Below are 25,376 nucleotides of genomic sequence, written 5' to 3'. Positions count from 1 at the left end.
TTTCATCATTGTTTCGGAACATGAAGTCCATGAATGATTGCAAATGGTCTTCAAGTAGCTAAGCATCCAGCATCCACACTGCATTCCCTGTGCCTTGTTGCCAACCTGAGTCCATAGCTTCATGGGATCTGTGCCACGCTCAAACCATACCATTAGCTCTTACTAATGAAATCGAGACTCATCTTACTGGGCTATGATTTTCCAGTCATCTAGGGTCGAATCGATATGGTCAAGAGCCCAGCAGAGGTGCTGCAGGTGATGTCTTGCTATTAGCAAAGGCTTCGCGTTGGTTGTCTGCTGCTATTGCCCAGTAACACCAAATTTCACTGCACTGTCCTAATGGATACATTCCTCATACATCCCGCATTGATTTCTGCAGTTATTTCGTGCAGTGTTGTATGTCTGTTAGCACTGACAACTCTATACAAAAGCCACTGCTCTTGGTCATTAAGTGAAGGTTGTTAGCCACTGTGTTGTCCGTGGTGAGAGGTGATGCCTGAAATGTGTTATTCTTGGCACATTCTTGGCACTGTGGATCATGACATATCGAACTCCCTAACAGTTTCCGAAATAGAATGTCCCATGCATCTAGTTCCACCTACCAGAGTCTGCTAATTCCTGTTGTGTGACCATAATCACATCTGAAACCTTTTCTTGTGAATCACCATAGTACAAATGACAGCTCTGCCAATGCACTGCCCATTTATACCTTGGTCATACAACATTACCTCCATCTGTATATGTGCGTATTGCTATCCCATGACTTTTGTGACCATAGTGTATTACATTATTTTTAATAAATACGGCTATACCACCAGTTCCATTGCTGTCCCTACAGTAATAGCTAGCTATGTTTTAATTGGCTAACTGTAAAAAATCAATGCCATTTGTGATATGGTGTTCTGAAAAGCATAATATTTGAGTATTGCTTATGCAGTTTCTTTCACTTACGTTGACTGATAACTGTTCTATTTTGCTTCTAAGTCCCCTTCTGTTTTGGTGAAAGATAAGCAACTTATGCTTGTACATTGAGGTGGCACTTATCTTTCTTGTTCTTTGCATTTTTAGTTAAGAAATTCTTCAGATGAGAGAGGCACACTACCTTCCATCTGCTTGCTGTTCCCTGTGATGTGTGTGTGTTCCTTTTCAACTACTTTCATCCTTCCTACGTGAAATATTCCTTGAGTAATTCTTTGATCATTAATTATCTGTTTACAAGTGAGAATGCTATGTCAGTGACCAAAGATGTATTTACTTTATGTCAGTTGTACAACACATCCTGGCTGCTGGTAGGTTTCTCATAACACTCATTGTTTAAATATAATAGTAAGAAATGCTAAATGTCAGTGAATGGTGGTTAACTTTGGGTCTGTCTAGCAATGACACTAGAAGTTCCAGCTTGGATGCTAACACCAAAGCTGCCCAGCCTGCCACAATAACTAAGTAAACTCATTTATCAACACTACTTGCCACATTTCTAACACACAAGATGATACATCAAAGTGTTTCCTATCTTTTTGTCACCTTGCCCAATATCTCACTTCAAGTGTTAATATGTAAACCTCTGCTTGCCTCATCTAAAGATGATCCTGAAAATGTTCAACAACCAACCCATGAATGTAAAGCAATAGATTCACTGTCACCGCTATATTGAACTAGCCATTTGACAGTGATGGATGACTCCTCGCTCTTCGTGACAGAATACCTCTCAAGAAAGCAGTCCCCAGCTGGAAATCTTATAAGATTAATGCATATGTATTTATATTTCTGAGATATTGTTTATGAAATATATAAGCAATCAAAAAGTTTGAAAAACTGAGATGTTGTTGAACAAATAGGCTATGCCCGCCTGGCTAACCGCACGGTCTAATGTGCTGCTTCCCAAGTGGGAAGGTGTGCCGGTCCCCAGCACGAATCCATCCGGCAGATTAGGGTCGAGGTCCAGTGTGGTTTTTGATCTACCTCGGTGAATGTGGGTTGGTTCCCCTTATTCCGCCTCAGTTACACTGTGTTGGCAATTGCTGCACAAACACCATTTCCATGTACTGCATACACCATAATTATTCTCCCACACAAACATTTGGTGTTACACTCATCTGGTATGAGAGATTTCTGGAGGGAGGGGGGGGGGGGGAGGGGGTCCACGGGGGCCGAACCACACAATAACCCTGGGTTCGGTGTGGGGTGGTGGTGGGGTGGGTCGACTGCTGTGGCCTGTTGTGGGGTTGTGAACCACTGAGGGCTACGATGGAACGAAGCCTCTCCGTCGTTTCTAGGTCCCTGGTTTAATACATACATAAATACAAACAAACAAACAATAGGCTATAGTAAAGGAGGAGAAAAGCCATGAGAATAATGAAATACTGCTTCCCTAATTCTCTTAATGAGATATGTAGATCTCCCTTAGCTGGTATGAACTAAAAATAATCACAAAAAATTGTTATATGCCAAACTACTTGGAGACTATTCTATCAACAGTGAGCTGCACACTTGGCTAAATTGTTGTAAACGAGTTGTAATTTGCTGGGATATTGTGGATAGAGATACCAAAGAGTTCCAGCAGGAATTGAAAAGTGAATATGTTACTGAAGTTCTGTAAGGTTCTACTGGTTGTGCGCAGCCATACGGTACGTAACACGTGCTTGCCAGCTGACCTTTCTAGAATGCTGACAATTTGCTTAGTCAGTAGACGCAGGTCTGGTCACATTGCGATGGAGAGTATGCCACTGGCTGCCGTCCGCAGTGCACCATATTAACTAGCGCGGCCTCGGATGCGAATATGTCTCTTTTCTTAGCTCACCATGGAGCCTTTCAATACGACTGTAATTAGGATGTTAGACACAGTGATGATGGGTGCATGTAGCGTGTGTGTTTTGTAATCAGCCTTTGTTAATAAAAATTACTTCTCGGTGTTCGCGTATTGCCGTTCCTCAAGGACCCACCGCTTACAAATCCTGACAAAATATTCGTGTAATCATCATCTGGGGCAACAACTTAAACTACCCCCTTATAGAAGTGGTGTCAGCATGGGGATAATTATGGAAAATCTATAGTCCTGAAGAGGTGCAGCACAACGTGAACTTCGAGCAGCAGCAGCATAAACATCTTCTGACTACGCGGAGGCATCCAGTGCTGGAATTCAGGTTGATCTACTCCAGTTTGGCTAGAAGGAATTTTATTCATTTGAGTGACTCGTTGGCGTTAAATTAGATGAAATGTCGCAATCCAGTGAGAGTAACGTTGTCGATCTACAAACTGTTATCAATGATATGTAAGAAGAGATTCCTCAGTTAAAAGCAGAAAGAAGCAAGCGTAACATTCCAAAAGACTTGGCAAATGATAGTTCATGCAGTACAGGTACAACTACAATTAAGAATTTTTCATTATTGCCATCAGTACCAGTGTTTAGCGGTAAACCCGAAGATGATGTGGAGGTGTTTTATCGTAAACTTGAAAGTGCCGCCCTGTTAGGATCAGGGACAGATTCCGATAAGCTAGTGGTTTCCAGATTAAGAATTCAGGGAGCAGCACAAGATTTCATCAGCGCGGAGCCTACTTACTTGAAAACAGAAGATTACAATTAGTTTAGAACTATTGTTGTTCAGAGATTTAAACGTTAAAACGCGATCAGATTTTACAGAGAGCAGCTTTACAGTTTGCGAATGCGACGAGACGAAGCTATCGAGCAGTTTGCTGACAGAATTCGAAACATCAACGCTCAAACGTACGAGTTAGTAGAAGATGAAAATGAAAACCGCTTTCAGTTGTTTGAAGCCGACCAGAGAGCCTTGGACGCATTCATTCATGGGTTGTACGGAGAGGAAGTACGCAAAGCTGTTCGATTGGCACGATGTAAAACGGTTCAGGAAGCAGTAGAATCAGCTATTGGTTTCGTTGAAGCACTAAGACAACCGAACGAGATGCAGAAACTAGAATGCAGAGTTTTCAACACATTGCTACAGATGCAATAAGCTGGGTCACAAGCGTAAGGATTGTAAAGAGAATCGAATCTGCTATCATTGCGGGATGTAGGGGCATGTTTCGAGAGATTGTCGCAACAAGAAGAAAGGTAATGCGAACAACAGACAATCTGCCAAATCTTTAAACGAGTACGGGGACGTTCAGGCCACGGTGGCCACCACTCCGTCCGCCTCTTGTCAGAGAGAGTGATTCTTGTTAGTCCCAGTGAAAATCAGAACGAAAATGACTTCGTGATAGGTGCTGTATATCGTGGGAGAAACATCAAACTTCTTATTGACACAGGAGCACGGACATCATTAATGTGGCATGGCATAGATAAACGGGATAAATTGAAATCCCCGCTGTTAAAAGTGCGAGGGTTAAACGGAGGGAAGCTACGTAACTATGGAGAAGTTGACGTAGAATTAATTCTTGGCAAAGGCCAAGATGAAGGTGAAAATAAAGATAAAGATAAATACACAGCAAGGGTGCAAGTAGTTTCAAATAACGAAACGCGTTACGACGATGTACTTGGATTTGATTTCTTGTCCGCTAACGAGGCAGAGATATTTGTTTTGCAGAAAGAAAGATCAGACTAGGCCGTAGCAATTACAACCTAGGAAATCGTTTTTCAGATCGTACTCAAAGGAGCAGCAATACTAACGCCGTGGGAATAAACCGCACAAACGATGCATCAGTTCAAACCGTCCGAGTCGATGTTCAAATTGATCAGCCTCAGCAAATTCCAAAGGGAGTAGGAAAGACAATCTACATTGAAGTTAAGTCACCCTGATGCAAGGAAGGAACTTTGTTATTAGTTGAGCGATCTGAAAAAAGTGAGTTATTGGATACAATGCATTGTTATGTTGCTAGAAGTTGGGTGTCGCTACAATGGTGAGACAGAATGTTGCAATAGTCCCGGTTACAATAACAAATATGAGCAATGAGGATGTTGTTTTGCCATGAGGAACAAAAGTTGCTGAAGGGTCGAGCGTAAGTAACAGTGACGTAAAACAGATTCCAGATGAGGTAATAAATGCTGCAGTTATAAACACAGATTTTGTAACAGTAACCAAAATTATAACGAGGAGACGAAGTTAATAATGAACTGAGGCGCAAGATTTGGAAGAAGATAGAACATTTAACAGCCGATGAACAGAAGATTTTAGCGCCTGTTTTGTTGGAGTATGCAGATTTATTCTGAAAATGCGCAAATTTACCTGCCACTCATTTATTCATATAGGGAATGAAGCCCCATTCACACAGAAACCTTACCGAATACCATTCAGTCAAAGAGAGTTGGTAGAAGTCATGGTTAAAGAACAATTAGGAGCCGGAATTATAAAACCAAGAGATCCTTCAGACCCACCGTGATGTTCGCCTGTTGTAATAGTAAAGAAGAACTCAATTTCTGGAAAACCACAGTTCCATTTTTGTGTTGATTACCGATCTATAAAATGCTGTGACCACACCCGACATTTACCTCTTACCAAATTTAGTGGAAATCTTGGATTACTTGGGCAGATGTCGAATTTAATAAGTGGTTATCACCAGTTAACAGTGCATCCGAATGAGCAAGCAAAAACTTAATTTGTAACAGCAACAGGAGTATACAAGTATCTTCGTATGCCTTTTGGACTTCGTAATACTCCAGGTACATTTCAGCGCCTGATGGAGTCAGTTTCACAAAGGGTCACCCCAACACAAGCACTTGTTTACCTTAATGACATAATAATTTTTGGTGAAAACATGAAGCAGCATACTGTGAGACTACAAGCTGTTTTTGAGAGTATAAGAAGCACAAACCTGTCTTTATCAATAGATACATGTCATTTTGCACAAAGTAAAGTTCACTATCTTGGTCATGTTATAACTAGTGAAGGTGTTCGACCTGATCCAAAATTAATTGAAGATGTAAAGAATTTTCCTGAACCACAGAATTTGAAAGAATTACAATCATTCTTGGGATTGTCAAATTTCTACAGACGATTTATAGCCGGTTATGCGAATATAGCATGTCCAATGACACAGCTACTGAAGAAAGGAGCCACATTTAATTGGTCAACTGAATGCAAAAAGGCGATGGAAGAACTTAAAACTACTCTAGCCACAGCCCCAGTGATAGCCTGTCCGGATTTCAGTAAACCTTTTATTCTTTCAACAGATGCATCCAATTTTACCATAGGTACAATCTTGTCACAAGAAGCTGATGCTCATGAACATCCAATCTCATTTGCTTCCAGACAATTAAACAAAGCAGAATTTAATTATACTACTACTGAGAAAGAGCTTTGTGCTTTGGGTTTTGGTATAACACATAACAGATGTTTCTTAACAGGAAGAGAATTTACAATTATTACAGATCATGCCGCACTTAAATGGTTATTGAAATTAAAGGATCCAATTTCCAGATTAACAAGATGGGCATTAAGACAGAGTGAGTACCAATTTAGGGTTATTCACCGACCTGGTAAACAACATGTGAATGCCAATGCAATGAGTCGAAAAGTCAATGTTTGTGTTACAATAAGTCGAGACGAAGAGTTAAAGGCAGCTGAAGAAGAAGATCCACATTGCAAATTATGGAAAAATGATCAATTTTTTGTCGAAATAGATGGATTATTGTACAAAGTCACTAGTAAGGGGAACCGCCTAGTTATTCCAGAAAGCATGAAAGAGGAAATCATGAGGGAACAATACGATTTTTTATTATTAGGACACTGCGGTAAAAAAGCAACAAACATTAAAATAGCTGAAATGTTTTGGTGGCTGAGCCGAAAATTTGACGTTTTCGAGTTTGTTTCACAATGTGATACCTGTAACAGACGGAATAATGTAGGTAAAAGTAGAGCACCATTGCAAGAACTGCCAGAGACAATTGAACCATTTGAACGAGTAGGACTAGATGTCATAGGACCGTTGCCTAAGACTAAAGATGGAAACAAATACATATTGACAATGTTAGATCATTTCTCTAGATATCTTCTCATGATACCAATAACTGATCAGATCGCTGAGACTATACGAGGTGCATTCAAGTTATAAGGCCTCCAATTTTTTTTCTCCGTACTGGAAAGAGATAGAAACATGCGCATTGTTTTAAAATGAGGCCGTGTTCATTGTCAATACATCCCAGAGATGGCAGCACCATATGGCAGATGGAATTTTACCGCCAGCGGCGAGAATGAGAACCGTTTTAAATACTTAAAATGGCGACGTTTTCCTTACTTGAACAGTGTGCAATCATTCGTTTTCTGAATTTGCGTGGTGTGAAACCAATTGAAATTCATCGACAGTTGAAGGAGACATGTGGTGATGGAGTTATGGATGTGTCGAAAGTGCGTTCGTGGGTGCGACAGTTTAATGAAGGCAGAACATCCTGTGACAACAAACCGAAACAACCTCGGGCTCGCACAAGCCGGTCTGACGACATGATCGAGAAAGTGGAGAGAATTGTTTTGGGGGATTGCCGAATGACTGTTGAACAGATCGCCCCCAGAGTTGGCATTTCTGTGGGTTCTGTGCACACAATCCTGCATGACGACCTGAAAATGCGAAAAGTGTCGTCCAGGTGGGTGCCACGAATGCTGACGGATGACCACATGGCTGCCCGTGTGGCATGTTGCCAAGCAATGTTGACGCGCAACGACAGCATGAATGGGACTTTCTTTTCGTCGGTTGTGACAATGGATGAGACGTGGATGCCATTTTTCAATCCAGAAAAAAAGCGCCAGTCAGCTCAATGGAAGCACACAGATTCACCGCCACCAAAAAAATTTCGGGTAACCTCCAGTGCTGAAAAAATGATGGTGTCCATGTTCTGGGACAGCGAGGGCGTAATCCTTACACATTGCGTTCCAAAGGGCACTACGTTAACAGGTGCATCCTACGAAAATGTTTTGAAGAACAAATTCCTTCCTGCACTGCAACAAAAACGTCCAGGAAGGGCTGCGCGTGTGCTGTTTCACGAAGACAATGCACCCGCACATCGAGCTAACGTTACGCAACAGTTTCTTCGTGATAACAACTTTGAAGTGATTCCTCATGCTCCCTACTCACCTGACGTGGCTCCTAGTGACTTTTGGCTTTTTCCAACAATGAAAGACACTCTCCGTGGCCGCACATTCACCAGCCGTGCTGCTATTGCCTCAGCGATTTTCCAGTGGTCAAAACAGACTCCTAAAGAAGCCTTCGCCGCTGCCATGGAATCATGGCGCCAGCGTTGTGAAAAATGTGTACGTCTGCAGGGCGATTACGTCGAGAAGTAACGGCAGTTTCATCGATTTCGGGTGAGTAGTTAATTAGAAAAAAAATCGCAGGCCTTAGGACTTGAATGCACCTCATAGGTAAGGTTTTTGTAAAAGAATGGATTCTTAAGTTTAGATCACCATTAAGTATAATTAGTGATCAAGGAACGAATTTTATGAGTGAATTACTTAAACAAACTTGTAAGCTCATGCAAATAACTCAGTTAAGGACTACACCAGTACACCCTGAACGAAATGGAAGAGTCGAGCGAGTCCACGGAACAATTATTAGAATGGTTAGCCATTATGCGAGCAGCAAACACGACAATTGGGGTGCCTGTTTACCATCCTTGGTAAGTTGTTACAATGCCAAAATGCACAGCTCAACTGGCCTAAGTCCATATGAGATCGTCTTCAGAAGGAGAATGCATTCACCTTTGGACTTCGCACAATCGATTGCCGGAATCAGCAATGAACACGTAAGCGATCTAGCACCCAAGCTAAAGGAAGCATGGAGGGGAGTGAAACAGTGAAATCATCAATCCTTTCTTCAGCAAGCAAGACAACACGACCGCGAAGCAGCAGCGCCACAGTATCGACTTGGAGGTCTTGTGTATCTGAGCAACGTGGTGTTAAAGAAGAGTCAAGTCAAGAAGTTTTGGAAACGACCATATCCAATCTTGGAGGTGTCGTAGCCAGTCACTCTTAAGCTCCAACTGCCCTTTCGTTCGATTGTCGTTCATTTAAATCGTGTATAGCCATTTCTGGGTAGATTTACTGTAGTATCGCAGGACGACGAGGACTGATCGAGAGGCAGACCTGCTGTTCTCAAACCCAGGAAGCGAGAATCGCGAGGTCGCAGTCCAGACTTCGATGCCGAGGCATCGCTGCATTCCGAGCGATCCTGTTCCAGACACCCCTACAACCTGTGTAAACGTGTGTACTGTGTGAGAGTGCAATGCATGTGCTTATTTCAGCCATGTTCTTGTATGAATGTGTTGCGAAAATGTAGTATTGAAGCTATTGCACGAGTGCACAAGTGAAACTAAACCTTTTGTTCCACAGGTTACCACAAGAAACTCATTAATTTTATTTTTATTGTTAACTCAAGTATTTTGAAATAATTAACCATGTTCACTTTTATTCTAATGTTTGCTGTGATAGCGTATTCTACTAATGCCATAGTAATAGTACCACAGAGTACAGGTGTTTTGTTTGAACCACGATCAGACATGGTAGTTTAAACAACTAATTCAAGACTTGTCCTCAAGGACAATCTGAGTGAAATCCAGCAACAGTTCAATTCTGTAAAGAAGCAAATTGATCTAATTCGTTCTGTTAAGCGTGATGAGACAATTTTGGAAATAGGTACATCTCGGTGTAGTAACTGGATCACAGCCAAAATGCAGGTAGAGTCTACATTTGCTAATTATGAACAAGAGGTTTACTGTTTTTTAAAGCTTTTGCCACACAAAACTTTAACTAGGCATAAACTTGCCTGGTTCTATTTTGGAGGGAGTATCCTTCGTACTGTACTTATTACTTTAACTAGTCGAGATATACTGGAAGTTAAAGGCAAAATATTAGCTCTTGATCAACAGTCCAGTACAGATTCAACTGACCTCTGTAATGAAATTATCGTATTAAAGGATATGCAAAGTACCATTACTAATCACACAGTTTTCATTGAACAGATTGTAAAGAAATTTATCTCACATTTACACGCAATTCGTAATGAAACGAACGCAAATATCCAAGAACTATTCCAAGGATTAAATGCTGTGAGTGCACACTTAGATCTAAACACTCTTTTGTTAAGGATTACTGATAGTTTATCAACTTAATATTTAGTTTATCAACTTAGGAACAGTCTTAGAAAGTAGTTCAAATGATTGTTTCAGCAGTGTACTACTACATCTAGATCAATTTTTACAGATCCTACTATCAATTGAATGAAAGCTCAATGGAACCTATACTATGATTTTAAAAAATGGTTCAAATGGCTCTGATCACTATGGGACTTAGCTGCTGAGGTCATCAGTCCCCTAGAACTTAGAACTACTTAAACCTAACTAACCTAAGGACATCACACACATCCATGCCCGAGGCAGGATTCGAACCTGTGATTGTAGCGGTCGCGTGATTACAGACTGTGGCGCCTAGAAACGCTCGGTCACTCCGGCCGGCTACCCAGAGATAAGAGACGGAGTTCCTCCACATGTGTAGGATAGGAGCCATTTCACTGATTTGATTTTAATTTACCTGTATCTTTGCACTGCAGAGATGAAGCACTTTTAGAGCGAGGGGGAGTAGAGGGGCTGCATGGATCCGAGGCATCTAACTCCATGTTGTCCTCCTCATCACTCAGACATGAAAGAATGACGTCTGACGGTGCTCGGGAATGCTTCTGACCCGAAAATCGTGAACATTTCCCTGTACCCTGTCCCTTTAAGGATGAGGGGGAGAAGGGTCATTGAGAGGTACTCTGTGTGTCGTATGCCTTCTTGACATTCACTGTGGAACTGTTGCTGGTCGCCAGCCGGTGTGGCCGAGCGGTTCTAGGCGTTTCAGTTTGGAACCGCGTGACCACTACGGTCTCAGGTTCGAGTCCTGCCTCGGGCATGAATGTGTGTGATGTCCTTAGGTTAGTTAGGTTTAAGTAGTTCTAGGGGACTGATGACCACAGATGTTAAGTCCCATAGTGCTGAGAGCCATTTGAACCTTGGTATATAAACATGCAAGTACTGGTGCTGGTGGTGGGTGGTTGTACAATGGACATCTGCATCGAAATGTCGACCTTAGGAACAGGCTTCTGCACCATGGAAGAATAATAAGTGGTAAATATGGGAGGTTTTCGTTGCCTTATGTTCCTTTTTGACTTCAGCATAGGGGATCCGCTTGGTGACTTTCAGTTCCTGAATTTTTCGTTCCTACACAAAAACAGAGCAGTCTCGGCTCCAGACTGGGTGGCTCCCTGAGCAGTTAACACAGACTGATGGAGATGGACAGTCAGTCCCAGCTTCATGGGCTGCTTTTCCATATTTTCCACAGGTTTCTTCACCCCTACAACTAAGTGTTGTGTGACCAAAACGCTGGCACTTGTAGCACCACATAGAGTTAAGTAATTAAGGTCTAAGGAAATCTTCCATGATGTGGTCAAGCAGCGTCAGAGAATTGAAGGTCACAATGAAGGTAGCAATCTTCTCAATTTCTCCATTGTTCCTATGCATCCTTTTCTCTACATCCACTATTCTCTATAATGCCCTTTCCTTTTTAATGTCGACAATTTCGATGTCCATAATGTCACAGCATGTGACTACACCCTTGCTAGAGTTAAGGCAATTATTTAGTTCAACACTAACATCATATTAACCCAATTTTTCGGACTTCCTAAGTAGTTCCACTTGTTTTGCCCTGTTGGTCTCTACCAACAGACAACCATTCCTCATCTGCTTTACAGACTTTAGGCTTGCAGCAAGTCCTTCCAAGTCTTTAAGGATATAGAAGGGGGACACTTTTTCAAACGTCCCCTCCTTCCTCTTAATCACCAGAAACACATTCTGATGTATGACTCCTAGAGCCCTGTTACTAGAATTCAACTGATTCAGATTATCAGGAGAGCTAGCCTCCCAGATTCATTTGGAGAATTGGATGTGGGTACCCTCAGGTGGTACACCCTTCCTGCTGGAGATGAAGAAGATTGCAAGGATTCCATCTTGGTCCCAAGAGCAGCTAGGGAAATAAGGGTCCACTCAGGCAGACCCCCAAGTGCCCGAGTAAGCCTTATACAACTAAGGTGCAGCATGTTCTCCAGAGATTGCCCACTAACAACTGTTCCACCTCAACAGCTATGCATCTCATCAGCACACAGCACACATTGACACTGACTCTTTTTTTAATTTTTTTTTTTATAGAGGTTAATTCCATCCTCAAGATCAGGGTGGTCAAGCCAAGATCCTCAGTCCCTGAGACACACAACATTCCACAGCCACACCACATGGTGGTTGCTGAAGCATGTCCAGAGTTTACGATGACAGAGGACTGGCAGCACTTACCAGTTCCCAGCTCAGGAACCAGCAGAGACCCTCAAATAACCCCACCCCCACCTGTAATCTCCTCACTGCAGAGGAATTACGGGAGGGGGAGGGGGGATAGACAGAGGAAAACCTCAATATTAAAATTCCATACTTCAATGGGACTTGAATGGTTTCAGGCATTTTAAATTCTATGATGATCCTGAGCTATGTGATAACATTCTCCACAATCTTAGTGGAGGAGTGGCTATTTTTGTAAACTATGCTTACTGATCCTTGTTTCTCTCCCTTACAACTAGCCTAGAAGCAGTCTGAACAGTGCATGTGTGTCATAGGTTGACTCTGCCTGCCCCCACATGTGTAGTAGGCACTCGCTGAACTCCTTACTCAGCTCCCCAAACCCTTCCTCTTCTGTGCGGATTTTAATGTACATAGTGTGCTATGGGGCTCTGTAAACACCTACATCAGGGGTAGATCAGTTGTGAGTGTCCTCATGCCCTCATGTGCATATTTGTTGAACTTGGGGTGGAGCACACACTTCAGCACTTCAACAGGGACACTGACAACAATTGAACTGTCAGTATGGTCTCCAGCCCCTGCACACACTGTTCAGTGGGAAGTGGTCAATGACTTGCACCCAAGTGGGCACTTCATGATCTGGATTCACCTGCCAGACATAGTGGTGCCTGAAGGAAAGCTGCCATGAGGCCACTCAGTAGGGCAGACTGGCTGCTTTACAGTTAACTTGCTGTGTGTGGGCAGCATCGATGAATCAGCAGAAGGCAGCCTGACCCAGGATTTGGGAAACGGGGGGGGGGGGGGGGGGGTACACAGATTTGTTCCTGAGGAGTGAATAAGAGACTGATGACCATAGGTGTTTCGTCTCTATCTAAACTAATAATTGTCATCATCATAATTATCGTCATCATCGCCCTCGTCATCATCGTCATCATCGTCATCATCATCATCATCATCATCATCATCATCATCATCATCATCGATTAACCAGCTGTGTCCACTGTGAACTGAAAAAAAAATCTTGTTCCAGGTGCAGCAACAGGGGGAATTCAGTGTGTCACATTCTTCGAGATGGGCAAGAGTAACAACAAGAGTCTAAGTAGATGAGCTTAATGCCACATAGTAAGTCACTTAAGACAATAAACTGACTCACCATGTACTATCTGCCTGCTGGTCAGTGCCTGAATGATTACTGCAACCAGGGAGACTTTAGCACACAGCATACATGTCTCTTTCAGCTCCATTACCACTACAGACCCTTTTTGGCATTAATAAATACTTGCCGTCTTGCCATGCATCGAAACACTGAGTCACCAAAGCATCAACCATCACATATTTGGCCTCCACTGTGAGGTCGCCAACACTCTGTATCATTTTGATAGGACTGTCTGCCAAGGGGGACCTGCCACTACCTGATGGTTGATTGCTGAGATTTGAACTGAGGCCTCCCTATACAATGAAACACTGGATTGCCAGTACCAGTTTTTGCTTGTTGGATGTTTGCGACCCTCATTTGCCATGACTAGGTGGGATTCAGTGCCCCGTATTCAGTGGATCATGTCAGCCCTGACAGTGCTCAGCCATAGTCAGGACTGTTGATTAATCAGGGTCACAACACATTAAAGCCGTCGGCGCACAAATCATGTACTCGAACGTAACATTGAGCGTGCCGAGTTTCTTATGTCATAGTATGGATAAAACTCGTTGGGATGTCTTTTAGAACATGCAGAGCAGTATCATGCATGTCAGATATTCTGAACTTGCGTTTGAAGATGTACCAAAGACATGGAAGAACGCTACCTGTCACATGCAGGACATCTCTTTTCATTACAGAGTCGGGAGACACCATATTGGTTATCAGCCTGTAGTTACACAAGTTCAGCTTACTCACTTTTGTGTTTTCTAATAGCTTCTGAGGCCTCCTTATTAATTTAACAGAAGTCTATGCTGTTATATTCTATGTTATATAAATACACTGACGAAAAACATTCCAACACCAAGAAGGAGTTGTGCAACATAACCACAAGTCAGTAGGCACGTTTCTACATCTGAAAGATGAAGTCTGTTAAGAGCGGCGCTAGTATCGCCACTACAAGGATACGAATCAGGTTTGCTTTCAATACACGCTGTAATGGCCACGATAGTTATCCATGAGAAAGTACGTGGTGAACTGATGTTAGTCAAGAATGCTTTTAAGGCGACAAAGATGCCACTATCAACACATCGCTGATTTTGAACAGGGTCGTGTAATGGGATTAGGAGAAGCTGGATCTTCCTTCTTCAATATTGCAGAAAGTTTTGGCAGGAATGTAGCCACTGTGTATGATCGTTGGCAGCGGTGGTCATGAGAATGCACAGTCGCAAGGAGATGTGACTCCAGACACCCACACGACACTTCCTCCAGTAGGGAAGACCATCATGTTCAACATATGGCTTTGTTGCATCTTCCTGCAACTGAAACTGCAACCTGAGTAGCAGTTGGCACCACAGTGACACAACGAACTGTTACAAATCAGTTACTTCAAGGACCGCTATAAGCTATGGTCCCTGAAGTGTGCATCCCACTACCCTCCAACCATCAACATTTGCGACTTCAGTGGCATCACGTGAGAGCTCATTGGAGGGCAGTGTGAATATGAGTTGTGTTTTCTGATGAAAGCTGGTTCTGGCTCGGTGCCAGTGATGACTGTGGGTTGGTTAGGTGGAGGCCAGTTGAGGACCTCCAACCAACCTATCTGTGTCTAGACACATTAGACTGGCACCAGGAATTATGGTCTGGGGTGCGACTTCATATGACAGCAGAAGCACTCTTGTGATTATACCACGCACCCTGACTGAAGATTTGTACGTCAGTCTGGTGATTTGACTTGTTGTGTAACACTTCATGAATAGAATTTCATTGGGTGCTATATTCTCTTTTCTCTGTGAGGTTTTGGACGGATTAAATAAAAGGTTGCTAACGTTAGGTGCTTCCTTTGATTTAACGAAGGCTTTTGACTCTGTTGACCACAAAATATTACTGCAGAAGTTGGACCATTATGGAGTAAGGGGAGTAGCTTACAATTGGTTCGCCTCCTACTTTAAGAACAGAAAGCACAAGGTAATTCTCCGCAATACTGAGAGTGGTAGTGATGGTCAGTCCCAATGGGGCACTCTTAAGTGGGGCGTTCCCCAAGGGTCGGTGTTGGGCCACTGCACTCTCCCAAGGAAGTGCAGTTGTTCAATTGGTTTTATTCACAAGAGATCTGGCACTACTCACAGTAAGAGATATTGCACTTTCTTCTTTAGTTTGTGTGTCACATGTTTCTAAAGAGTGTGCTAATGAACAGAAACAGTAGGCAAGTGAGAATGATACTAGGTTTTTACTTAAAAATGAGAGCCATGAAATAATTTTTATTTTATGTAGAGGACTGTTGTAAATTTGTATCACACTGTATGTAATGGAACTTCCCTTCTCGTGTTAGAATACAAGGATGGCGAACCGGTCTGCTCTCAAGTGCCAAAGCGTTCAGCCTAAATGGCAGTCTTGCCCTACCGTCACGCGACTAAGTGCGAGAGCCGACTGAAGTGGCCGAGCGGTTCTAGGCGCTTCAGTCTGGGACCGCGCGACCGCTACGGTCGCAGGATCGAATCCTGGATGTGTGTGATGTCCTTAGGTTAGTTAGGTTTAAGTAGTTCTAAGTTCTAGGGGACTGATGACCTCAGATGTTAAGCCCCATAATGCTTAGAGCCATTTGAACCATTTGAACTGAGTGCTAGAAGGAAGAAGAGGAAGAGGGGAAACTGCGTATGTGCTGCAAATACAAAACAAATTGCCAGTATTATTTAATTATTTTTGGTTCACTGAAGACTTCACATATTTTCATAATCAGGTTGCCACGAAATGGCGACTTTTTAGTAACATTATCCATAAAATGTCTTCCACACTTATATGCTGGTCGGCATGTTGTAGTACTTTTTGCAGCCTCATTATGGAGACATGGAAACTCTTGTTCAGGAAAGCAATGCAGACGTCCTGGACAGTTTTAACGTTAATGTCTTTAACACGGGTATTACCTTGCAGATCAACCACTTACATCTGCACATGCTCAGGGGTGCCTTCAACTGCCATGGCAAGCGGTCTTGAAAACAGCTCTAAAACAGATGTAGGATTGGAAGTGTGTTCAAAACGTTTAGATAAATACACTTGCGATATTCAAGGCCACAATGAATTCTTCAAACCTTGAGTTTTCTTTAACACCAGTGAGCTCAGAGTACTTGACTGCCCTTTTGTTAGAATTTGTCCTTTCCACGATGCGATTTACTTTTAAAATGCATCCCCATCAAATCAAAAATAAGTATGTTACTCACCTTACAATTTCTTACTGTGGGCAACATGCAATTACATAAACCCAAAATGCAATCTCTGGAATCCTGTCCAGATGTTCTACTTTAGATTAGATTAGATTAATTTTTCGTTCCATAGATCCGTGCTGAGGAGATCCTCGTGGATGTGGAACATGTCAATTTTTTTTTAAAGCTGAAATAACAATACTAATAGTATGAATATATACAATACATCATTTGTTTCTATTAAAAAATTCGTCAATGGAGTAGAAGGGGTTGGCCACCAGCAAGTCTTTCAGGCTCCTTTTAAACTGATCTTTATTTGTAACTAAATTTTTTATGTTTGCTGGCAAATTATTGAAGATGAGTGTTCCTGAGTAGTGGACCCCTTTTTGAACTAAGTAAGTGCTTTTGAGTCCTTGTGCAGATCATTTTTGTTCCTGGTATTGTATGTATGAACTGAGCTGTTTGTTGGAAAAAAAGATATATTATTTAGGACAAATTTCATTGAGGAGTAAATATTCTGAGAGGCAGTAGTTAGTATACCCAGTTATTTGAAGAGGTTTCTACATGACGTCCGTGAATTTACTCCACAAATAACACGTATTACACGCTTTTGGACTTTGAAAACTTTTGTTTGACTTGAAGAGTTACCCCAAAATATTATACCATATGACATTATGGAATGAAAGTAGGCAAAGTATGCAAGCTTTTTCATTTTTATGTTGCCTGTGTCAGCTAACACTGGAATTACAAATACAGATTTGTTAAGGCGTTTCTGCAGTTCTGTGGTGTGTTCCTCCTAACTGAATTTATTATCAAGTTGTAATCCCAGGAATTAAAGACTGTCAACCTCTTCTATCTGCTCTTCTTCATACTTTATGCATATGCTGGGTGGAAATCTCTTACAGGTTCTGAACTGCATATAGTGAGTCTTTTTTGAAGTTTAACGTCAGTGAGTTAGCTTTAAACCATTTATTAATATCCATGAAAATATCATTAGCAGATCTTTCTAGAACTGCACTCGACATACTGTTTATTGCAATACTTGTGTCATCTGCAAACAAAACGAACACTCTGCTTCTGGCAGTGTAACTGATGAGATATCATTAATGTACACAAGAAAAAGCAATGGCCCTAAGATGGATCCTTGGGGGACACCACATGTAATTTATTTCCATTCTGATGATGACTGATGACTTAATTCACTAGTCCCTTGCACTGACAACCCTTTGTTTCCTGTTAGCGAGGTATAACTTGAACCATTTTGCAGCACTGCCCGTGACACCATAGAATTCTAATTTATTTAAAAGCATGTTGTGGTTCACACAATGAAATGCCTTTGACAAATCACATAAAATACCTGCAGCTTGTAATTTGTTATTTAATGAATTAAGTACAATTTCACTGTAGGTGTGAATAACCTTCTCGATATCAGGACCCTTCAGAAATCCAAACTGTGCTCTTGATAATATGTTATTTGTGGACAGATGGTTGAGAAACTGCCTGTACTTTTCGTTCCTGCTCTCCTTTTTCCTTAATACATTTAACAATAGCGGGTTTTTAATTTAAAAATCATCCCAGGCGTGAGCTTTGACTTCAACAACGTTTTTTTGCAATTGTATATAAAGCTTCAAAATGGTTCAAATGGCTCTGAGCACTATGGGACTTAACATCTGAGATCATCAGTCCCCTAGAACTTAGAACTACTTAACCTAACTAACCTAAGGACATCAGACACATCCATGCCCGAGGCAGGATTCGAACCTGCGACCGTAGCGGTCTTGCGGTTCCAGACTGCAGCGCCTTTAACCGCACGGCCACTTCGGCTGGCTATAAAGCTTCCATACCCTTCGTTCATGTCCATCAAAAACTATTGCAGCCGACAGTGGAATAATGCGTGTGACTCCAGAAATTTTACTATTCGTACCATCAATTCCTTCATATGCTCCATGCCTACAGATTTAGCACAAAGCACTTCCTGATGCACATAACAATGAATCTCGTCTGTCGATCATTCTAAGTTTCTGCCCTTTCATTGCAACTAAATCTTTAAAGTCTTTCTACGTTCTATTGTTGCGTCGTTTATTAGCAAATTTACAGTACCTGTCGCTTATGGGACTGCATAATGTATCTCAAAAATTCTCATCCTTCTCTTCCATTATCCCCATTCATTTCTAAAAGATTGTGATGATAAACCGCTAGTGGGCTTCTTTTTGTGCAAGTAGCCACTGGACCAGTGAACGTTCTTCATAGCACGAAAAAATTGCGAACACTAAACAGCACTGACACGTCGATATGCCAAACTGAAGAGAGGGCCGACCGAAAAAATGCCACACTGCAATACTCAGTGAAAGGTCGCGTTGTTCCAGATACTTCCGAGGACTGAACAAAGTTGAGATAGGCTGCGCCTTGGCCCACACAAACTGCACGCGTGAAGTTTGGCACACTGTGGCCAGCCAGTTTAATTGAAATTCAGGTTTTCATTTATGTATACTGAAGACAGAACAACATTACTAGCATACAGTCAAAGAAGGAAATATGCGCTTTAACATACTAATGTATGAATTTTCCTTTCACCCATTTTGTAAAGAAACTGATTTGTGGGCGAGATACAATCGACGACTGCTGCTGGACAGTACTGCACTTGCAAATCACCAAGGTACGTAGGCAAATCACGTTGATCAGCACGTACCATGGGTCACTGGCGCTGCGTCTCGTGTGGTTGGTTTTAGCATCCACATCAATGTCAGCTGCCTCGACCTGTGTGATGATGGCTTCAAGATATCGCAGCTAGTTTACACAAGTCCAGTCCAAGAACTCATGTGTAGTGTACTGTGTAGTTCATGCACATTATCAGTAGCCACCAGTTGCCAGTTGAGTATAGTCATACGCAAAGGTCAGCAGTGTGGTGGAGATAGTCAGCATGTTGTACATTGAATGCTGCAGCCTGTGTGATGACAGCTTAAGCATAGCAGTGGCCAGAGTACTGCAGCAACAGTTTACTGCCATGATCTGTGGGTAGTGCCCCCCCCCCCCCTTTCCACTACTGCCTGATGTGTGGCTGAGTTGTATTATCAACTATTGGTACCAATTCCGAGTGGCTTTTGACTCCCTCGGCCCACCATCGTCCGCTAGAGAATACCCACAACCTCCGCACTGTAATTAGCACTGAAAAATATTGGTTTATTGATACACCACCTTTGGGGCGAACTAAACATCGTGTGTCAGCATAGAATCACCAGTTGACTGCTTTAAATGCCCAAGTAACTGCAGATGTTACACACAAACTAATATATGTAAACCGCTACGATTTTAGTAGTGCATTTACCAGCAGCAAATAATATTTGTGGTCTGGATGGCAGTACCAGCAATAGTTTTCAAATACAGATTCAGTTAATATACTTGCCATTACTATCCACTTAGTGATCTGGTTGGTGTATGTAAGAAACACTCTAACAGCCCATTCTGCTTCCGAATTTGTAGAAGACATTCAGTGGGTACCACAGCAAGATGATTTAGAGTAATTATCACTTGCATTTTGAGGAATCATTGGTTGAATAACAACAGAAGCACTGTAATGCAACTCGACTTGTTATTTTTATTAATACTTGTGCTTCACACTATTCCATATTACACTACTGGCCATTAAAATTGCTACACCAAGAAGAAATGCAGATGATAATAGGGTATTCATTGGTCAAATATATTATACTAGAACTGACATGTGATTACATTTACACGCAATTTCGGTGCATAGATCCTGAGAAATGATGATGATGATGATGATGATGGGTTTGTGGGGCGCTCAACTGCGTGGTTATCAGCGCCCGTACAATTATCCAATCTGTGCTCAGTCCAATTTCGCCACTTTCCTGGATGATGATGAAATGATGAGGACAACACAAACACCCAGTCATCTCGAGGCAGGTGAAAATCCCTGACCCCGCCGGGAATCGAACCCGGGACCCCGTGCTCGGGAAGCGAGAACGCTACCGCGAGACCACGAGCGGCGGACGATCCTGAGAAATCAGTACCCAGTACAACGACCTCTGACTGTAATAACGGCCTCTATACGCTTGGGCATTGAGTCAAACAGAGCTTGGATGGCGTGTACAGGTACAGCTGCCCATGCAGCTTCAACACAATACCACAGTTCAGAGTAGTGACTGGCGTATTGTGACGAGCCAGTTGCTCAGCCACCATTGACCAGACGTTTTCAATTGGTGAGAGATCTGGAGAATGTGCTGGCCAGGGCAGCAGTCGAACATTTTCTGTATCCAGAAAGGCCCATACAGGACCTCCAACATGCGGTGGTGCATTATCCTGCTGAAATGTAAGGTTTCGCAGGGATTGAATGAAGGGTAGAGCCACTGGTCGTAACACATCTGAAATGTAACGTCCACTGTTCAAAGTGCCGCCAATGTGAACAAGAGGTGATCGAGACATGTAACCAATGACATCCCATACCATCACGCCGGGGGATACGCCAGTAAGGCGATGACGAATACACTCTTCTAATGTGCGTTCACTGCAATGTCGCCAAACATGAATTCGACCATCATGATGCTGAAACAGAACCTCGATTCATCCGAAAAAATGACGTTTTGCCATTCGTGCACCCAGGTTCATCATGGAGTACACCATCGCAGGCGCTCCTGTCTGTGATGCAGCGTCAAGGGTAACCGCTGCCATGGTCTCCGACCTGATAGTCCATGCTGCAACAAACGTTGTCGAACTGTTCGTGCAGATGGTTGTTGTCTTGCAAACGTCCCCATCTGTTGACTCAGGGATCGAGACGTGGCTGCACGATCCATTACAGCCATGCGGATAAGATGCAGTCATCTCGACTGCTAGTGATACGAGGCCGTTGGGATCCAGCACGGCGTTCCGTATTACCCTCCTGAACCCACCGGTTCCATATTCTGCTAACAGTTATTGGATCTCGACCAACGCGAGCACCAATGTCGCGATACGATAAACCGCAATCGCGATAGGCTACAATCCAACCTTTATCAAAGTCGGAAACGTGATGGTACGCATTTCTCCTCCTTACACGAGACATCAGATCAACATTTCAGCAGGCAACGCCGGTCAACTGATGTTTGTGTATGAGAAATCGGTTGGAAACTTTCCTCATGTCAGCACGTTGTAGGTGTCGCCACCGGCGCCAACCTTGTGTGAATGCTCTGAAAAGCTAATCATTTGCATATCACAGCATCTTCTTCCTATTGGTTAAATTTCGCGTCTGTAGGACGTCATCTTCGTGGTGTAGCAATTTTAATGGCCAGTAGCGTATGTGCCACTAGACAACTATTTAAGAGCAAAGCAACTTGCATGCGAATATTAAAAGGAGCACGCTCCAGAGAGTAATTTTAACATTAAATCAAGAGCACGCTACACCTAGACACCTATCTATTGAAGTTTTCACACGAGAGCTCGATCAGAAGTGACGCTGGTGCACAGGCAGCAGTTACTTCCAACATGGAAATGCTTTCGTTGTTCTAAATAACGATTATGGTGATTAAGCCAAATATTTTAATTCTCTGATTCATATGAATCTAGTATGCGTTGTACACACAACTTTGAATTGCAAATATCAATTAAAAGTTAATGCTACTCCTCATTTTTTTCTTAACTGTGTCAACGCCATTTACTGTGAAGGGAATGGTTAAGGCAGAACTCGGTTGCTTACAGGCGGTGACATGTAGCGAGGCAGGCCAACTGAGTGGACGTGCTGACTCAGTGCCCAGTGCCAGGTGTCAGCGATCTTAAGCGGCAGCAGTGGGTGAAGCAGCAGCTGCAGCAGACAAAGCACGAACGTCGGCGACAGCTCCTTGAGAGCTTAGCAGATGCCTTTCAGGTGCTCAGCAGAGTCTTTGACTCATAGCTCCCACAGCCCGAGTTGCAGCTCTGCGATGGGACTCTCCCATTCCTTGGTAGCGGACTCCAGTGTCAGGAGCCCATTCATGTCAGATCACCACAGGCACTGCAGGCTTATTTCTTCTATCAATGCCCCTTTGTGCTGTTAGGACTAGGGCCTAGATCTACGGCACAATTAACCTGCGATATCCAAAAAAGCAAACTTGTCATCTCCGTAAATAAAAATCCCAAGTTCTCGAGTGATGTCAGATCTTTCCAGAAGTCATTATCTTGTCTGCAACAAGAAGCAGGTGCAAGAAGTGGGAGTAACGAGTGATCTCCCCAGCACAAATGTCCCGCTCCCCACCCACCCAGATCTCATCGAAGCCGGTGGAGGTGACACACCCAATGCAATTATACTTCACACAGAGACAATAGAGATGACCCACCAGGGTAACCGAGAGTGCTAAAGTGCTGCTTCCTGGACTCGGGTAGGCGCGCCGGCCCCGGATCGAATCCGCCCGGCAGATTAATGACGAGGGCCAGTGTGCCGGCCAGCCTGGATGTGGTTTTTAGGCGGTTTCTTCACATCCCACTAGGTGAATGCCGGGCTGGTCCCCACGTCCCGCCTCAGTTACACGGCTCGCAGACCTCTCAACACATTCGCACTATTCCATGGATTACACTAGACACAGACAGTTGGGGTACACTAATTCCGTCCCAGGGGGTATGGGGTGGCAGCAGGAAGGGCATCTGGCCACCCCTAAAACTAACCTTGCCAAATCCGTCTTAACCGCGCCGACCCTGCAATTGCTGCGGGACTGTGGCATAAGCAAAACAGAGACAATGGAGATTACACTGGATGTGCCCACACTCCAGATTGGCAAACAACAGGCACACAGTCGCTGAGACTGATTCCGGCAACCGCTAAATAGCAAGTGCACACCAAGAAACGAATCGTGAACAAATGAGCCCCCATGCTCACATGGGAATGATGGAATGTTGTCGCCAACACTAGACACAGATAGCAACAGCAGCACAATGACTAGGGACAACACAAACCGCCCACTGGCAGCAAAACATACATTTATCCAAGATGCTGTGCAAGCCACAAAAACACAGACTGGGTTTCCAGCAGACATAATACGCAAATGTGACGATCTGAGTCGTTTAAAGACCATGTTCATTAGTAGGCACAAACCCCTCACGACAAGGAACTATCAAGGGAATACACATCACAGTACGTGTGAGAAAGAACAAATTACACAAACCTCATAAATTTTCTTAAGGAAAATATACACTACCGGAATAAAATTATTACACCAGGAAAGAGGACATCTATTTTGATCTGACGATGGCGTATGTCACCTCGGAGGATGGTAGATGTACAGATAATGGTTTCAGCATCGTCTGCCAGCAGTAGCCAACTACAAGGGGTGCATAACAGCCAAGGAGGCGTTGAGGTGCAAAAGTGCCAAGAACACAGAACCGATCGCAGCACCTACTCAAAACCTGCTTTCCAACCAGTGAGGAGTGGTGTCTCCTTTGATGGTGCTGTGTGTGACACTGGGAAGGAGGACCCTCAGTGCTCAGAATTCAAATGTTCAAATATGTGTGAAATCTTATGGGACTTAACTGCAAAGGTCATCAGTCCCTAAGCTTACACACTACTTAACCTAAATTATCCTAAGGACAAACACACTTACCCATGCCCGAGGGAGGACTCGAACATCCGCCAGCACCAGCCGCACAGTCCAGGATAGAAGCGCCTGAGACCGCTCGGCTAATCCCGCGCGGCACTCAGAATTCACACAAGCCACGTCCCCAGCGACAGCCACACAATCCTTACAGCCGGCACAAGACACTGAACCTGCACCATGTTTAGTGGTGGAAACATTCACAATGCGAACCAGTGAGCTTGGAGTATGGACTGCAACACAAAGGAGAGCAAGACAAATGCACCCACACAAGGGAAACCCTAGCCAGACCAGGAGGAGGAGGAGGAGAACTTGAACATGCCAGCGCCACACCACCACCGTCTACAGCAGGGTAACCAGCCACTCTTACACAAATCTGACACCGAGACTGCCACACACACACAACACAACCCCTCATAACAGCAGCTTCACACATACTAACAGTCAAGACTCATTGCGCCAATACACAAGCAGCCTCACAGGTACTAACAGTCAAGACTCATTCCGCGTCTGTAGCAGGTCATCTTCGTGGTGTAGCAATTTTAATGGCCAGTAGTGTACACATCTCAGGCTATTTTGTGCGTCATACTGACTGATCGGGCGACAGGGCTGGAGGTAGTGTAACGTTCCCTGGCAAACTCACACTATTAATAAACAAAAATTTAATTGTACCATATACGCTGCTATGAAGCAATTTGTATATACTGTAATTATTTAACAAAAAATATTATTTAATTTGGTGTAAAAGACATTCGTTATTATTGTAATATTTTCTGTAGTAATATTCTCGATGTATTTATGATTGTAATATTTCTATATTAATAATGTAATTGCGAAATGTGTCAATATCTGCGATAACAAAAATGTAAAATTCAGCCACAGAGGAAAATAATGTTGTAAGATTACAAAGAGATGTTAATGGTCAGCAGTAATATAAAAACCACCACGTAGTGTGTATTCTTTGTCGTCTCCCTGTAGAGCTGAAGGTGAGAGCAAGCTGTGACGTAGCATTTTATGAACGGGTAGACTTCTGTCTGTATCTAGATTTAGCCGCCATTAGAGGAGAGATTGCAAACTAATGTAAGTTGACTTATTGTTGTGGTCTAAATACATTATAATTTATCAAAAGTGTGTATTATTAATGTAAATTAGCTTGCCCATGTCATCTATAATATTTCTTTAAAGAATTTTCAGCGTTTTTAGCGGTGTTGCTGGGCTGTGCCGCGACCGAA

Source organism: Schistocerca americana, chromosome X, assembly GCF_021461395.2.
Source record: "Schistocerca americana isolate TAMUIC-IGC-003095 chromosome X, iqSchAmer2.1, whole genome shotgun sequence".
Lineage (NCBI taxonomy): Eukaryota > Metazoa > Arthropoda > Insecta > Orthoptera > Acrididae > Schistocerca > Schistocerca americana.
The sequence above is the reverse complement of the archived record's forward strand: the minus strand, read 5'-3'. Positions refer to the sequence as shown.